This window comes from Pelmatolapia mariae, linkage group LG3_W, assembly GCF_036321145.2.
Source record: "Pelmatolapia mariae isolate MD_Pm_ZW linkage group LG3_W, Pm_UMD_F_2, whole genome shotgun sequence".
Lineage (NCBI taxonomy): Eukaryota > Metazoa > Chordata > Actinopteri > Cichliformes > Cichlidae > Pelmatolapia > Pelmatolapia mariae.
Window position 1 is genome coordinate 28,876,709 of NC_086229.1, and position 17,859 is coordinate 28,894,567.

Sequence of the window (17,859 nt, forward strand, 5' to 3'; positions counted from 1 at the left end):
TGTTGCTATACACATTTAGAAACCACAAGGGTCTGTTCTTCTAAGATGTAAGTTCCTGTTTTTATAGTTTAGCGAGACGTTCGCTTCTGCTTTTCGGCACGTACACATGTTAAGTTCGTTGAAAGGTCACATCCTGTATGGGGGCGACTGATAAGCCTTGTATGGTATGGCGGAACACACACACACACACAGACACAGACAGATGTATACTTTGCTCACACACGTGCCTGCTTAAGACTGTCACGTGTTAATGGAACAATGTGTAACTGCTTACTCGTGTAATCACTGTTGTCAATAAAGGAGGCAGAAATGGGGAATTCAGCTAAGTTCAAGCGGAGGGTGAACAGCTCTTGACCTTGGCCGGCTTCAATGTTCCCTCTAATTTTTCATGTGTCAGAGCGAACACACAAACTCCCTGAGCGATCCCGTGGACCACTGTGAGCGACATTAGACGTGTGCACCAAGGGCGTAGATTTGGCATGGACGGAAGGGACATGTCCCCACCAATATCCAGCGATTACTGAATTGTCCCCACCAATAATTTGATCTCTTCAAGTAAAGAAAAACAAACCCGATAGAAAAAAAACAAACGATCTGTCAACGTCTCATCCACCCAGCGGTGCAGAAAGAGTTAAATTACGTTCTCTACTGGAGTCCTATGTCATGTGACAAATATGGCCAATGTGATTGGCTGTGCCTGTCAGGGAGCTCTGTTTAGTTTCAAGGTTCAAGGTTCTTTATTTGTCACATGCATAGTTATACGAGTATAACACACAGTGAAATGTATCCTGACACGCTCCTCGACATGTGCAAAAATGGGGGGGGGGGGTAGAAAGAAGAACATTATATATGAAGTATATACATTGGGTGAATGTGCAGTAGTAGCAGCAAGCGGGTGAAAAAATAGTAATGTCAAAGTATTTTACTGTAATTTTTTACAGTTTTGTACTGTCTTCCTAGGATATCATTCAATTTACATAAGCAGACTGTGATCTTACATGTCAAAGGTAAAACAACATAACATCACTGTAAATATAGTAAAACACAATTTACTTGTTTTTTAAATATATTTTTTTGTACATAAGCATATTTAGATCGTAAAAATATATCCAGAAACAGCTAGTTCTCTCCCATCATGCCTTGGGACATGTGCTGCTGTTTAGATGTTCTTGTTTAATTGTTTATGGTTAGTTACTTTTAACTGTTATCTTGAATGTTGTGTTTGTGCCGTGGTGCAGAGTCACTGACAGTTGTTGTTTTGTAGCGGGATGTCACTCATGTACCATGAGTGACTTCTGTTCTACTGTTGTTGAACCTTGAGGCACATGGAAGCACTGGAAAGTGTTTAAATAAAGAGCTTCCCCTAACAGCTTGGGGTTGAATAACAAGCTCAATCTCTCTCTTTGAGCTTCTTAGTTAAGATTCCTTTGCATGCCACAATCTAAATCAGTTCACGGCCACGCTGTGCTAATTATATTTAAAAAAAATAAAATAAATGTAGAGGTAGGAATTGCAATTACTATAAATCTCAAAGTATTCACAACATTCCTGAACAGAAATAGGCCTCTGCACCTGGGGTGAGGGTGTGGCCATGAAAACAATGTGATATGCTATTGGATGTTGGGACACATAATAAAATGACGCTAAGCATCGGCCAATGAATGTGAACTAACAACAACAAGGTCGCGGGTATGGCTGCGACCGTAGAAAAGATTTTTGTTCTGTTCTTCTAGAATATCATTAAAGTTACGTAAATAGACCTTGACTTCACATTTCAAATGTAAATTAACGTCAAATCACTGTAATGTAATGAAACATAATTGTCATGATTATTAAATGTAGCTGTCTGTACATATGCATATTTAGATTGTTAAAATACATTCACAAATGTATCATGATTCCACAAATATCTGTCCGTTATTTGAAAGATTGAACTGTTGAATTCAAATGTAATGCTATGGTAAAGTATATAACATGATCCCTATAAGCTTGTGTTACATCACATAAGTATTGTTATCATTGCTAGTTAGGGCGATCGTGGCTCAAGAGTTGGCCGTTCGCCTTGTGATCAGAAGGTTGCCGGTTCGAGCACTGGCTCGGACACTCTCGGTCGTTGTGTCCGTGGTCAAGACACTTCACCTACTGGCGATGGCCAGAGGGGCCGATGGTGCGATACGGCAGCCTCGCCTCTGTCAGTCTGTCCCAAAGCATGCAATCCATTATTAGTTAAACCAACTGTTAACTGTATATTTCTGGACATTTACGTATTATGATTCATATTGCCACATTCATTGACCTTGTTTATAGGTAATTTCATTGTTTGATCACGTTACAATGTTCCTAATTGAATGTCTAGTCTTTTTGGTCTGGACCTGAATGTGGGCAGACCATGTCAGGTCTGAGGAGATGTGGACACCGAGATACTTGAAGGACTGCACCCTCTCCACTGGAGCTCCATTGATGATAATGGGCTTGTAGTCTCTGTGCTGACTCATTCTGAAGTCCACTACCAGCTCCTTGGTCTTGCCGACGTTCAGCTGGAGGTGGTTGTCCTGGCACCATGATGCCAGATTCTTCACTTCGTCCATGTAGGCCGCCTCATCGTTGTTGGAGATGGCACCCAACACCACTGTGTCATCAGCAATCTTCACAATGGTGTTGGAGCTGTGGGTGGCCACACAGTCTGAAGTGTAGAGGGAGTAGAGCAGTGGCGAGAGGACACATCCCTGTGGTGCTCCTGTGTTGATGGTGATGCTGTTAGAGACGCATCTACCCACCCTCACCACCTGAGTTCCGCCAGTGAGGAAGTCCAACACCCACGCACACAGACGGCTGTTGCGTCCCAGATCCCTCAGCTTTGTGAACAGTCTGCTGGGCACTATTGTGTTAAACGCTGAACTGTAATCAACAAACAGCATTCTCACATAGTTACCCTGTTTCTTGTCCACGTGGCTGAGGGTGGTGTGCAGGACGTGGGCGATGGCGTCCTCAGTGGATCTGTTGGGTCGGTAGGCGAACTGGAGCGGATCTGTGGTGACTGGGATGGAGGAAGAGATGATGTTCTTCAGCAGCCTCTCAAACACCTTCATGACTACCGAGGTCAGCGCAACTGGCCCGTAATCGTTCAGGGATGAGGGTTTGCTGTTCTTGGGCACAGGGATGATAGTGGATGTGGGGACCACGGACTTCGCCAGGGACTCATTGAAGATGGAAGTGAACACACCTGCTAGCTAGTCAGCACAGCAGCGCAGTGAGTTTTAGTAGCAGGAAGCCTGCGCTGCGAGGTCCTGCAAGGAGGAGAGGAGGACGGCAGCAAAAAGGAAGAACCTGGATATAAGACCGTATTTTTCAAACAAACCTGTAAGTCACTTAAAGCCAAGTTCACTCATGAAATCCCATACGGTAAAAAAATATATTTTAAAATACATTTTGAAATATATTTCAAAATATACAAAAAATGGCCAAAAAATATATGTGCTAAAATACATTTTAAAATATATTTATATATTTTGAAATATATTTTAGCACATATATTTTTGAACTGACTTTCAAAGCTGTTTACCTTTTAAATTGCTGTGGATCAAAACCTCCAGTGGGAAGGCAGCCATTAGAAGAACACGCACCATTGAACCTGAAAATAACAAAATCAAACAAACAAACAAAAAACAGAACAATATATAAGAGTCAGGTAGGGTAATAAATCTCTTCCCAAGCAATATAGTTCATTTTGGGTGAAAAACAAAACATTCCTCTAAAATATATTGTAACGATGGTTAAGTGTTATGTTACAGTCAGGTTGGTTCTCTGCACGCTGTTGTTTCTTTAAGTTACATGTTTGGATGTGCAGGAAGGGGCGGGGGGTCCTTGTGGTTGTTGTGTGTGACTGTGCGGGGGCTGAAGTGAGGTGTTGTATGAGAGCACTCTCCCCGGAGTTAACGGCCTGTTGCCTGTCACGGAATAAACGGACAAACTGCGACCAAAACGTCTGGTTCTTGAGAACGTTACACTGGTGTCAGAAGTGAAGAACGTCCGCCTGAAACGCCCGGCAACCTGTTGCTGGCGACGCTGACCGTCACGAGACCGGAGGATGTTGCCGGACAAGATTAAGAGGGAGACGGAGGAGAGGGAGGTTCGTCCGCGCTCGCCTGCCCATAGAGTGAGGGAAACGGCGCTGCGGCTGTCTGCTGAGGCTGGATTTTCTCCAGGTTTGACTAGGCTCGGGACATTTTCGCACCGTGGCCGCGATTCCGGTGGGGGGGAGTCGACCTCGCTTGGCGCGCCGTCACGTGATGTAAACAAACATGGCGGCGCCCAGCAAGCTGCCGCGAACATAAAGACGCCTAAGTTCAGCGGCAAGATGCCATGGGAAGTGTTTATTCCACAGTTTGAGCTGTTAGCTGTTGCAGCTGGCTGGTCTGAGGAACATAAAGCTCTCCAATTGGCTTTGTGCCTGTGTGAGGATGCAGCTGCATGCCTGCTGCTGCTGACCGAGGAGCAAAGGGGAGATTATAATGCTCTGGTTGGGGCACTTCAGAGACGTTTCGGGCAGTATAACCAACCGGTGCTGCTGAGGTCGGAGTTCCACAACAGACGCAGATTGCCAGGAGAGCCCCTTCGCATTTTGGCCCATGAAGTCGAGTGTCTCTGCCGGAGGGCGTATGACAGCATGCCACCATCAGTGCAGGCGGAGTTAGCTCGGGACCAGTTCCTGCAGGCCCTGAGCCCTAAAGAGCTCCGTATGCAGACTCAGCTTGCTCGACCGGCCACGCTCAGTGCAGCCCTGGAGCTAGCGTTGGAGAGGGAGATGCTTGCAGGATCCTCTGGGGGCGCTGATGACACGCATGTGGTGAGGGCTATGTCAGCACCTGCAGGGCGGATGGAGATGCCGGCGGGCCCGTGCAGTTTGGTTCAGACGGCTTCTCTGCAGTCGCCTTCCCCTCGGGCTGGCCCACGCCGCCGACCACAGAGCTGCTGGGGATGTGGACAAGTCGGACACCTCATCAGGCAGTGCCCCAAGCTTGCAGCGGTTCAGGGAAACGCCCACGGGCCCGTGTAGGTGGGAGTACACGGGCCAGGGAGAGCGACATCCCCACACCACCGCCATTTCCACCCAGTGCGGTCATCGCTGTGGGCTGGACCCAGGTTGGCGACTTTTGCCATGTTCCAGTGATGATTGCGGGGGTGCCCTGTACGGCCCTTCTGGACACAGGGTCCAATGCAACACTGGTCCGACCCGATGTCGTCCCAACCGGAGCTGCTGTGCAACCGACTAATGTGCGACTTAAGACTGTGACCGGGGATCTGGCACCAATTAGAGGGAGGGGAGTGTTCCAGTTTAAGGTGGGGGACTTCGGTGTGCCTTATGCTGCCTGGGTGGCTAACGTGCAGGACGCCTGCATCCTTGGGCTGGATTTTTTGCGAGCCATTGGTGGTGTACTGGACTTGGGCAAAGGCTTCCTCATACTCCCTGATGGGAAGAAGGTGCAGCTTATTCCTCCCCCGGTCTGCCCAGCATCTGCCGCAGCATCCACCTCCACCTCGGAGACCCCCGCGGACCCGCCAGCAGAACAGCAAGCGGGGGAGGAGGAGGGGCTCTCAGCAGTGAGGAGCATTTGGTCAAAGAACTGCGAGGGGCTGACTCCACAGCAGCAAGAGAGTCTATGGCAGGTACTGAGAGAGTTTAGTGACATTTTTGCCCTGAAAGAAAGTGATGTTGGCTTGACACACTTGGTAGAGCACGTCATTGAGACCGGGGATGCCCAGCCTATTAAAGTGCGCCCCCGCCGCCTGCCCCTGGCTCATCAGGAGGCTGCTGACAGAGAGTTGTGTGAAATGATGAAGGCGGGCATCATAGAGCCATCTGATAGCCCGTGGGCCTCCGCTGTGGTGATGGTGCCTAAGAAAAACAGCCCAAGGACGCGTTTCTGTGTGGACTACAGACCACTCAACAAAGTGACAAAAAAGGACTCTTACCCCCTTCCCAGGATTGACGAGTCTCTCGATTTAGTAGCCGGATCCTCCTGGTTCTCCACCCTGGACCTGCGGAGTGGCTACTGGCAGGTGCCACTGTCCCCTGAATCCAGACCGAAGACAGCCTTCTGCACCAACAGGGGACTATGGCAGTTCAAAGTCCTGAGCTTTGGTCTTTGTAACGCTCCTGCTACCTTTGAGAGGCTGATGGACAGTGTGCTGGCTGGTGTCCCACGGCAAAGGTGTCTGGTCTACCTGGATGACCTTCTAGTACACGGGAGCTCCCTTGATGCTGCCCTGGATGCCCTGAGACAAGTGTTGGGGAGGGTGGCGGCTGCAGGCCTGAAACTGCACCCCGACAAGTGCCACTTCATGAGGAGGGAGGTGGAGTTTCTGGGCCACAAGCTGGGTCAGGAGGGCATTGGCACTTTGGAGGAGAAAATTCACACCATTACTGAGTGGCCCACACCAGCGGACCAGAAACAGCTCAAAAGCTTCCTAGGACTGGCGTCTTATTACAGGAGGTTTGTGAAGGGCTTTTCCTCTATAGCTGCACCACTCTTCCACCTGCTGCAGAAGGACCGTGACTTCATCTGGACCCAGGACTGTCAGCAGGCATTCAACACCCTCCGCAGATCACTGACAGAGTCCCCAGTCCTCGCCCCCCCTGACCCCACCCTGCCTTTTGTCCTGGACACTGACGCAAGCAATGTGGGGCTGGGAGCTGTGTTGTCGCAGGTTGGGCCGGAAGGTGAGAAGGTGGTGGCGTACTTCAGCCGGGTCCTGAACAGGAGTGAGCGGCGCTACTGTGTCACACGACGAGAGCTGCTGGCCGTGGTGAGACACTTTAAGTACTACCTGTGTGGCACATCATTTGTTATCAGAACTGATCATGCCGCCCTCCAGTGGCTGATGTCTTTCAGGGAGCCAGAGGGACAGGTGGCTCGCTGGCTGGAAGAGCTCCAAGCCTTCAATTTCACTGTGGAGCACAGAGCAGGGACGCACCATTCTAACGCAGACGCCCTCTCTCGCCGCCCATGTGCTGCAGCTGGCTGCCGTTACTGTGAGAAGCGAGAGGAGACAGAGCGGGAACTCACAACAATGGATGGAGCAGCACAGCTCACCTGCAGGGCTCTTCTGGTGGTGGATGCAGTGGAGTGGAGGGCACGGCAGGAACAAGACACTGACCTGCTGCCAGTCCTGCAGTGGCTGGAGAAGGAGGAGCGACCCCTTTGGGATGAGGTCACTGGGTTTTCCATCTGTACCAGGGGGCTGTGGGCCAAGTTTACAGCTCTCAGGCTGAAGGAGGGGGTGTTGGAACGTGCCTGGAAGGATCCTGCCACAGGGGAGGAGAGGTGGCAGGTTGTGGTGCCAAGGTCGCTGAGGTCAGCTGTGCTGGAAGCTTGCCATGGGAGCACTGGCTCCGGCCACTTTGGGGTCTCCAAGACCCTCCGCCGCCTCCGCCAGGGCTACTACTGGGGCCAGCAGCGGAGGGATGTGGAAGACTTTTGCCGCAGCTGTGATGCATGTTCCTCGCACAAAGGGCCACAGGACCAATCCCGGACTCAGCTTCAGCAGCAACCAGCAGGAGCTCCAATGGAGCGAGTAGCTGTGGACGTCATGGGCCCATTTCCTCGTACAGACAGAGGAAACCGCTATGTCCTTGTGGCCATGGACTATTTCACCAAGTGGCCGGAAGCAGATGCCATCCCAGATCAGGAGGCTGAGACTGTCGCTGATGTATTAGTGGAGGGGATGTTCAGCTGCTTTGGAACAGCAGAGACCCTCCACAGTGACCAGGGGCGTAACTTTGAGTCCAAGGTATTTGCTGCCATGTGTGAACGCCTTGGGATTAAGAAGACCCGCACCACCCCACTTCACCCCCAAAGCGATGGACTGGTGGAAAGGTTTAACAGGACGCTGGCCCAGCAGCTAGCCATCCTTACTTCAGAACACCAACAGGACTGGGACTACCATCTTCCCCTTATCCTCATGGCCTACAGGTCGGCAGTGCAAGACTCCACCCAATGTACACCTGCCCTGCTCATGTTAGGGAGAGAGCTGAGAACTCCTGCAGAGTTGGCTTTTGGGAAGCCCCCGGACGCGCCAGAGGCACCACCAGGCCGGGACTACGCAAGGAGGCTGCAGGACCGGCTGGATTCTGCACATTCCTACGCCCGGGAGCAGCTGGCGAAGGCAGGCCTGCGCCAAAAGAGGAATTATGACATCACCACTAAGGGGAGGCACTTCCGTGCTGGGGAGCTGGTGTGGGTCTACAGCCCAAAGAGAAAGAAAGGACGGTGTCCTAAACTGGATAGCAGCTGGGTGGGGCCCTGCAGCGTCCTGGAGCGAGTGGGGGAAGTTGTTTACAGGGTGCAGTTGCCTCCTAGAGGGAGGAAAGTGGCGCTGCACAGAGACCGGATGGCCCCCTATAGAGGGCAGTCCCTCCCCTCCTTCCCTGAGGGACATGTACAGAGCTCCCATGACCCTGCACAGAGGGACCCCCGGCCGGAGCTGTGTTCCCCTCCCTCGGACTCTCCTCCTCAAAGCCCCGAAGCTCCGTGTACACCCCAGGGGCTCAGGAGGTCAAGGAGGGAACGTAGGCTACCACCCCGCCTCAGAGACTGTGTTGTTCCCTCGGGGACGAGGAACTTATTGCTGGGGGGGCAGTGTAACGATGGTTAAGTGTTATGTTACAGTCAGGTTGGTTCTCTGCACGCTGTTGTTTCTTTAAGTTACATGTTTGGATGTGCAGGAAGGGGCGGGGGGGTCCTTGTGGTTGTTGTGTGTGACTGTGCGGGGCTGAAGTGAGGTGTTGTATGAGAGCACTCTCCCCGGAGTTAACGGCCTGTTGCCTGTCACGGAATAAACGGACAAACTGAGACCAAAACGTCTGGTTCTTGAGAACGTTACACTATATACTGACATTAGCAATCAACATCATGATTGTAATTATTTCCTTTTTAGTACATCTACTGCTCTGTGCATGTGTCAAGCACTACGACTGTATCAATGCATATAAATTCACCATACATATCCTGCAAAAATGTTTTGTTATAGTCAAAAAAGGCAAACAAACAAAGGCATTCAATCAGAGGTGAGAAATTAATTGGGAATATCAATTATAGGTTGAACTATTCTTTACCTACTAGCAATCATATTTGAATGTAAAATAAAATAAATAAATAAATAATAATAAAAATAACATGATGTAATTAAAATGCACAACTTAAATTAAGGAAATCTGCATTTGTATCCACAGGCTAAAAGTAAAACAGTAAATGTGTTAGTAATAGTACAGGTATTTGTAAAAAAAAAAAAAAAGAGGCAGTAACTGTGACTCTTCTAGTCGGATGCTAAATGCAGAGATTTATATTTACAGTATAATACTGCATGTACAGGTAGCTGTGTTGTGAACTGTAACTGAATATCAGAGAATCTCAGAGAAATTAAATGTATTCATTTTTTGAATTTATCAATCATAAAACCGTCTGTTTTGAAGGCTTGTTACGATAACAACTTTTTGTTGGTCGGTATATTGACCAATAAACAATTGCGACAAGTTATGTCATTGTCATTTTAAGACCATTTTATGTCTTTGAATGTATAATCATAATATAACACCATAATAATGCAAGATCTACACACTTTCAATTGACAAACCAACAAAATATAAAATAAAATAAATAAATATTTAGATCATGGAAATTAGGTATCAAAATATTAGATACCATAAAAACTTGAATAAATAGTAAATTTTCTAACAAATAGAAATGTTATTGTGTTGTTATTATTATATTTTATTTTTGTAAATATAATGGCAGATAAATTGCATCATCAACAATTATTGAGGTCATGTACATGTATTGTGTGTTAAGTCGATATATCGATTATTGTGACAGGCCTACTGTTTTGGTATCATAACAAGCTTGTCAAACATGCATGACCACTAAGCAATGTCTAAGCAGTAGTATTAGTCTGAATGACAACAAACATAACTAGTGTTTTGGAAAATCTGTTAGAAAACAGTTATTTCAATAATTATGATTAGCATGTGACACAGACACTGTATAAAAACTACAACAACAAATACTTACTTTAGGAGGATGGGGGAGGGCAGCATGAGGTTGAGACTTTGACATCTGTAAGAAACAAATTCATGTATTACAAATGTTAATGTGGCAGAATGTTCCCTGTTCAGCTGCAGTATAAGTACAATCAGGGCTGTCACAACAATGGGGTGGGGCCAAGTGGCTGCAACCCTAGGTACAATGTGCAGGTATATATAATTACATATAATATATGTGAATAAAGCAAGAATCAGTTTAGGTTAGTCACTGTGCTGACTGATGCTTGCTAGGTTTATATGATTGCAAACTGCACAAAAACAACAACAGCAACAACATTAATGACAATGACAAACAAAATTACCTACATTTATGTAAATCTCACATCAGGAAGATCTGCATTCGATTTCATGGGCTGAAATAAATAGGCAGAAACATTACTGCTAAAAAAACCAAAAACTCTAAAAAGCCTAAAAATGACTTAAAAAGCAAGGAAATGTGGAACATTGTAATTAGCGAACATTAATAAAGCATAACTGTGCTTTGTTTCTAACTTTGGTAAGTACTCTGTAGCCAGACGGAGAGGTGGGATTTCTGTGAAAGCCAAATTAAATGTGAATAGGTTTTGACAGTTATTGTATATAACAAGTGTAAAACAGTTTTATTTGTATTTTTTTCCCTTTCTGAGAAGGCAGAATAATAAGAAAAGGCAAAAGTACGTCACAATATAATTAATTAAGTTACATATTTTGATTACCAAATTATGGAAGCGTGGAGCTGCCACCCAGGCAAAAGAAAAATAGAGCTATATCACGTTATAACATGAAATGTTTATTGTTCTAACATTATGCTTTTCATGTTTGTATAATATAATATCACGTTATTACAATATACATAATTATCACGTTCGCACAATATTGTACGAACGTGATAATTATGTACATTGTTCGTACAATGTTCAAACATGAAAAGTATATTGTATAAACATGATAGTATATTGTTAGAACAATAAACCTTTCACGTTATAACGTGATATACTTATATTTCTCTTTTGCCTGGGTGGCAGCTCTACGCTTCCGTGCCAAATAAGCGAGAATAAAGTAATATTATATGAGAAAAGGCACCTGCTAGCTTGATGATGGAGGCTTCATAGACCGGCCACCCGCCTTTTGGCTTCTTGTTGCCACTCCACCAAATAAAGGTCCGTTTCCTCCATGCCGGCTAATTATTCATCCTCATTAAAATCTCGTATATGTTCAGTTGGCAGAATTGAGAATTTTAAATCTTCCAACCACTTAATTAACTATGATGATCATCTGACTCTGTTGAAAGAAAGACATGCACATGAACACATCCAAAATTTTAACCTCCTTTGTGGAGGTAATGGACTGACTGCAACAGTGTTCAGTAAACAGAGCAGCACACATAGAACTAACTAAACCTATTAGTGCTGTTTCACCATTACACTCACAGGCTGTTTTAGCAAATTTGGCCTAATTTCTGTGATCATTTTAATCTGTATTTGTGCTGTAGCGCCACATGCAGACAGAAGACAACAACCTCTAATCAACTGTTGGGTTATAATGTATTTATGAACTATGCTACATAATCATGAATCAAACCCAAGCCTCTGTAGCCATTTGGCATACGGGTCACCTGATTAATGAACAGAGCTACAGCAGCATGGTTACAGCCATCATCCATCCTTTGAGGGCTGAGTAGAAAGGTGCTATATGAGTACAAGTCCCTACAGTTTATCACCTCAAATTATCATATGAGTGGTGTGGATACTTCCATCTTTTGCATACAGTCTGTGGGCACACAGCATCTGTAGCAGGTGTGGTTCTGTGGCTGTGCAGTGTGTGAGGTGGAGGATGAGGGGACGTCGAGGAGACCACCGCTCAGTGTAGCATGAACAGAATGAGAGTCACAGTCACTTTCTTACTTACAGATAAAAACATGTGAATCACTGTGTGCTGTCAGTGAGATTTCCTTTATTTTGCAATTTTTCAGAACAAGAAGCAAAGCTGCAGACTGAGACCGACCAGCTGAAAGGGCAACTACAAGGTACTGTGTGTTAAGCTGAAAGTAGAAATGTTTTAAATCTACATATCTGACATGATCACATTTATATAATTGATGTTTGACATCAAAGATTACATTTACGAGTTTAGTACTTTAAATGTCTTAATGTTAGACACTGAAACTAAAAGCTGGTCTGTTCAGCTCAACATCACGAGCTGACTGGAATGTGTTACAGTTAAAGACAAGACAAGTGTTTGAAGACATAATGCTGCTCAAACTCTCATTGCTGTGAACGTTTGAAGCTGTATTTGTGCTGTTGCGCCACCTGCAGACAGAATCCAAGAAACTGTGGTGGATCAACATATGTCAGTGATATAACTCTATCCACAAGGTGGCGCTACTGTGTTTGAATATCTTTAGTTCATTCACAGGGGCAACTTTAGTACCAACAATGTAGTTGAGGCTCGGGTGTGAAATGTATGGTTTTCAGGGTTTTTATCTGTTTATAACGCTATTTTGTTATCATTTTTATCGTTAACTCGGTTTTCCTGGGTCTTTTCACGTGTGTTATGAATAAATCTTCTTTTTTTCGGTACTGGTTTTATTTTGGTGTATTTATCCGCGACACCTTAAAGGCCAGTTCATAAAAATATTGTCTGGCATAAACCGGTCCGTGATGCAGAAAAGGGTGGGGACCGCTGCTCTACATTACAGCTAAGAGGGTAAAAGGTCTTTGATTAGAAGTGATTAGATAATGATTAAAAATGATTAGAGTGATTGATGATTTGGTTATTAGAGAGCTAAAAACAGCTTTGCCCTATTTCCTAATAATAAAGCATTTTATTCTTAATCTTTATTTAATACAAGAACTGTGGTTCAGAGTGAGGGCTCAGAGGTGAACTTACAGTCTTCTTTTACTGCCAACAGGCGGACTGAAGACACTGCTGGGACATGGACTGAATGTCTTTTAAATATCCCAGCTAAATGTAATGTCAGGGCAGCAGACTGATGTAGCCTGCTACATGCTACATAACTTTGCACTTTTGCTGTAACAAAACAAATTTCCCACCTGTGGGACTAATAAAGGCCATCTTATCTTAGCCTAGATTGCAGCACCTCTACCATTAGTTATAATAATGGATTGCATTTATATAGCGCTTTTCGGGACCCCTCAAAGCGCTTTACAATACCACTACTCATTCACTCTCGCATTCACACACTGGTGGAGGCAAGCTACAGTTGTAGCCACAGCTGCCCTGGGGCAGACTGACAGAGGCGAGGCTGCCATATCGCGCCATCGGCCCCTCTGGCCAACACCAGTAGGCGGTAGGTGAAGTGTCTTGCCCAAGGACACAACGACCGAGACTGTCCGAGCCGGGGCTCGAACCGGCAACCTTCCGATTACAAGACGAACACCCAAGTCTTGAGCCACGATCGCCCTAGTTAAAATGGTTGTTAACTCTGATTTTTGCTGCTGCTTCTAATGAGGAATGAAGGATTTCCTCATTAACCACAGTGCCAATGTACAAAACAAAGTGCTGTGCTCTGTGGATGAGAATCAATATATGAATGAATAATCAATGAGATTATCTATTTGTTCCTGTGTGCTTGATGCTGTTTGTTAATGACAATCCAGCAGAACAAATCTGATTATTGAAGCATTCACCACACAGTATAAACAAAATTTTTCTGATTTCTGTCCTGCGAGTCCACACTTGTGTTTGTGACGTGGGGAAGTAACCTCCTCATTGTGTGTGTGTGTGTGTGTGTGTGTGTGTGTGTGTGTGTGTGTGTGTGTGTGTGTGTCCGAACGAAGATGAATGAAGACCTGCTGAAAACTGGAGACCTCAGTCTGACCCTGAAAAACCCCACAGAGAGAGACAGTGCGAGATACAGCTGTGGAGTCCAAACCAAGAACATCTGGATCAGAGGAAAAACAGTGCAGCTCAAAGTCAAAGGTTTGTAGTGTGTGTGTGTCTCTGTCTGACTGTCTTGTGTCTCCTCTGCAGGGAGAGTTCAGGTCCAGGATCAAACAGGGGACATCAGCAACAGAAGCAGCTCCATTGATCCGACTCCTCTGATGGCTGATCAATCAGTTTGATCTGTGTGTTCTTTGATTATTGATTATTGATGTCAGAGTGGAGTCAGTGTGATGTTGTTGTTGTGTGTTTGAGACTTTTAGTCTCCATGAAGGTTTCTGCTGCCGTAGATCCTCTGAACTGTGAAAGAGGTCTCACTCTGGAGGAAACTCTCAGCACTACGACAACTATACGTAAAATAACTACACCATGAAGATGGTTTGTTTTTCTGTTATTTAAAAGAGTAATTAGTTTATTTTATTGCAACCTGTAATTTATTGCAGTTAATTTTTATTTGTTTAATTGTTTAGAAAAAGGGTTGAGGTGTGAAATAAACTGCAATGGAGTTTGAAAACGAAATATGGGTGTGTGGTTGGAGAATGTGTTTGTGACAAAGGGGAGCCATTACATTAAGATGTTTTCAGAAATATGCAAGCAGGAGGATGGTGGATGCTATATTACTTTGAGTATAATACTTGTAACTTTGTAGGAGACAATGGAGTGACATTTCTGGGTCCATTTTCCAAGTTTTTCCACTGTGGCGCTGGCGACCAGGAAAACATGGAAGCAAGGGCGGTAAGTAAGAGCTTAGAAGCCTGTCCAATTTTACAGCCACTCACTTCCATCCTACCCTGCCGTCAAAGGACCCATTCTCAGTGGACCGGGTAGGAAGGGTCCCCTAAATTTGGACACAGGTTTGATTTGACTTCATGGCTGTATCCCAATTCAGGGTCTGCAGCCTTAAAGGCTGCATTTTAAGGCCGATTACATCACAGCGGCGCGCCGAAGGCTGTCCCAATTCAAAGGCTGCTCGAAATGCGGCCCTGAAATGCGGCCTTCATTTCCCTGAATTTTAAGGCTGTGGCGGTGTAGACTTCGTGGCCCAACATATCCCACAATTCATAGCGCGGCAGTCACTGTGGATAATTTTGCCGCAGATGGCAGAAGCGGAGCAGCAAACTGTTAAACGTAAGTACTGAATATGATGTCACTTATTTATGTGAAAATGTTGAATAATGAGGAACATTAAAACATTACTGTTGGCCACATGTCGGCAAAGTTATGTGACATTAGTGATGTTTGTACTTTCAGCATTTACTTGGTTTTAAAGCCTTTAAAATATAATAATACAATAGTCGACCTTAAACTCTGAGATATATGTGTGTGTGTGTGTGTGTGTGTGTGTGTGTGTATAAAAATGTGATTATGTTGTTATATATTGGATTATGTCTATATTTGAGTATGTCACTTGTCTATTCTTTTTGTTTATCTTTTATTTGTATTGTTTATTTCCTTTGTAGAAAACCACACACACCCATACACAGGGAATTGTGTTTCGCAGCCCAGAAATTGAGTTGTGGCACTAAAAGTGCCTCAAACCAAACCTCAAGCTCCCTCCTTCTTCATACTCTGGGACAATGTGGCCTTAAGTGGTGTTCTGGCCGACACACCGGGGTGACTGTAGTGCTCAAAGACTGAATCAGTGCCACAACCATGCTTATCTTTGATATCTCCACTACAGTGTCTGTGTGTTCCAGATACGACTCTGCATGCTTTCTGCATGTGATTTCTTCTTGTTACCATAACATGTCTGAAATCTGATGTGTTTTCAAACAGCCGTGATGATGATCCACTTCAGGGATGAGCTCTTCACCTTCCTCTGTGCACACATTTGCCTTTAGGGTTCATGTTGTCTGCTGTGTTTATCTTTGAAGTGTGCAGTAAGATGAATATGAGTGTGTCAAATGGAGTTCTCCCACATTCTATCTATATTGAACTTCCTGCTCACAGACATTCTTCAGCACAGGCTCGATACAGAGGTTGCTTCCTCCCACAGAAAGGATCCAGCTCAAGTCTCACTGATGTCTCTCAGACAGCCGCACCAGAGCCTCCCTTCTTTTCCTCACCTTCTGCTTTCAAACACTACAATGTTAGATTATTTCACACTGTTTTTTCTCTGTTTCTCGTGTTGTTTTTTAGAAATGTACAAACTGATGTTGTGACTCTGTGAGAAACCAACCTCAGTCTGGATTCAACTTCTTGTTTGCCTTTAATTCATGAGACGCACACAGATGTTGATGTATTGCAGCTACAGGTCCACAAACTATCTGAAAATGTCACAATGAAAAATTTTGATTGTATTTCTGAGCTTTTGCTCATCCAGTCAGCATCATTCATATTTCCTCAGCATACCCCTGAATTTGGACACAGTCTTTGTCTCAGTGCTGTTGTTGGTCTTTGTGTGTTTCCTGTTGAGTTTGCTGGATTTAGTTTGCTGTTTCTTTGAATGGACTCTGAGATTCTAGACTCTGTCATCAGTCAAAATAAAGTTTGCTTTTGTTTACTTCTGTGTTTGGGTTATTTTACATTTTACACATGACAGGAACATGGTGGAATCTGGTAATTTGCAAATTAAGCGTTCTGAAGCTTGTATTAAAAAAAGGTCTAATTGTTCTATTCCTCCCCCCTTTTGCAGAAGTCGAGGAGTGTGTCAGGTTACATTTCACTGTGTGTATACTTGTGTAACTATGCATGTGACGAATAAAGAACCTTGAACCTTAATTGCTGGAAGCTTTACAACACAGTGCTCTTTGGTGACATCTGGTGGACAAAATATGAAGAGCAGCTTGAATCTACAGATGAAAATGAACTGCTTAACTATGATTGCCCCATGTCATGTTGTTTTATCGAAACTCAGCATCCTGTCTTTGTCTGCTGTGTTTAATACATCACAGCCATTGGCACACAGCCCACACACTCTTTACAGCCTTTAAGTCAGTCACAGAGTCCAGGTTAGGTTTGTCTCCTCCAGTTAGATGACTGAGTGGGTTCGCAGCAGCAGGAAGTCCTTTTTCAAAGTGTTTCCATTCTTGTGACTGAGCCTCAAGTCAGTGTGACAGTAAAGGAGCCTGGATGGATGCTGCTGTCATGATGAGTCACTATTAGGGTGATCGTGGCTTAAAGAGTGGGCAGTTCGTCTTGTAACCGGAAGGTTGCCGATTCGAGCCCCAGCTTGGACAGTCTCGGTTGTTGTGTCCTTGGGCAAGACACTTCACCTACCGCCTACTGGTGTTGGCCAGAGGGGCTGATGGCGCGATATGGCAGCCTCACTTCTGTCAGTCTGCCCCAGGGCAGCTGTGGCTACAACCGTAGCTTGCCTCCACCAGTGTGTGAATGTGAGCGTGAATGAATAATGGCATTGTAAAGCGCTTTGAGGGCCCCGAAAAGCGCTATATAAATGCAATCCATTATTATTATTATTATTATTATTATTATTATTCCATTATAGATGGAAATGTGTGATGAAGTTTCACCGCCAGCTCACCTCAATCCCTCTGCAGCTACACTCCCTCATCTCCAGTCCTCTCCCCACACCTGCCATCCTCACAGTGGCCACCAGGTGTCCTCAAGCAGCTCCTTTATAGCTGTTGTCTGTTCAGCAGTTGGGAGTTTATTCATTCATTCTCACCATCATGTAGGCAGCAGCTTGATAAACAAAGCTTACATGTCATTGGCACAGATCAGGTGAAACAGATTTTTCATCACATTTCCACTCTTGGATTATTTAAAATAATTTTTATAGTATAAAATTTGTGTGTAATTGTGATGCAGTGGTGATAATAATAACATAAACTTAAGTAAAAACATCATGAATTGGAGGGTGGAATAGCCTCAGCTGCTCAGCAAAATATAGAAATTGTGAAGAGAATTTAAATTTA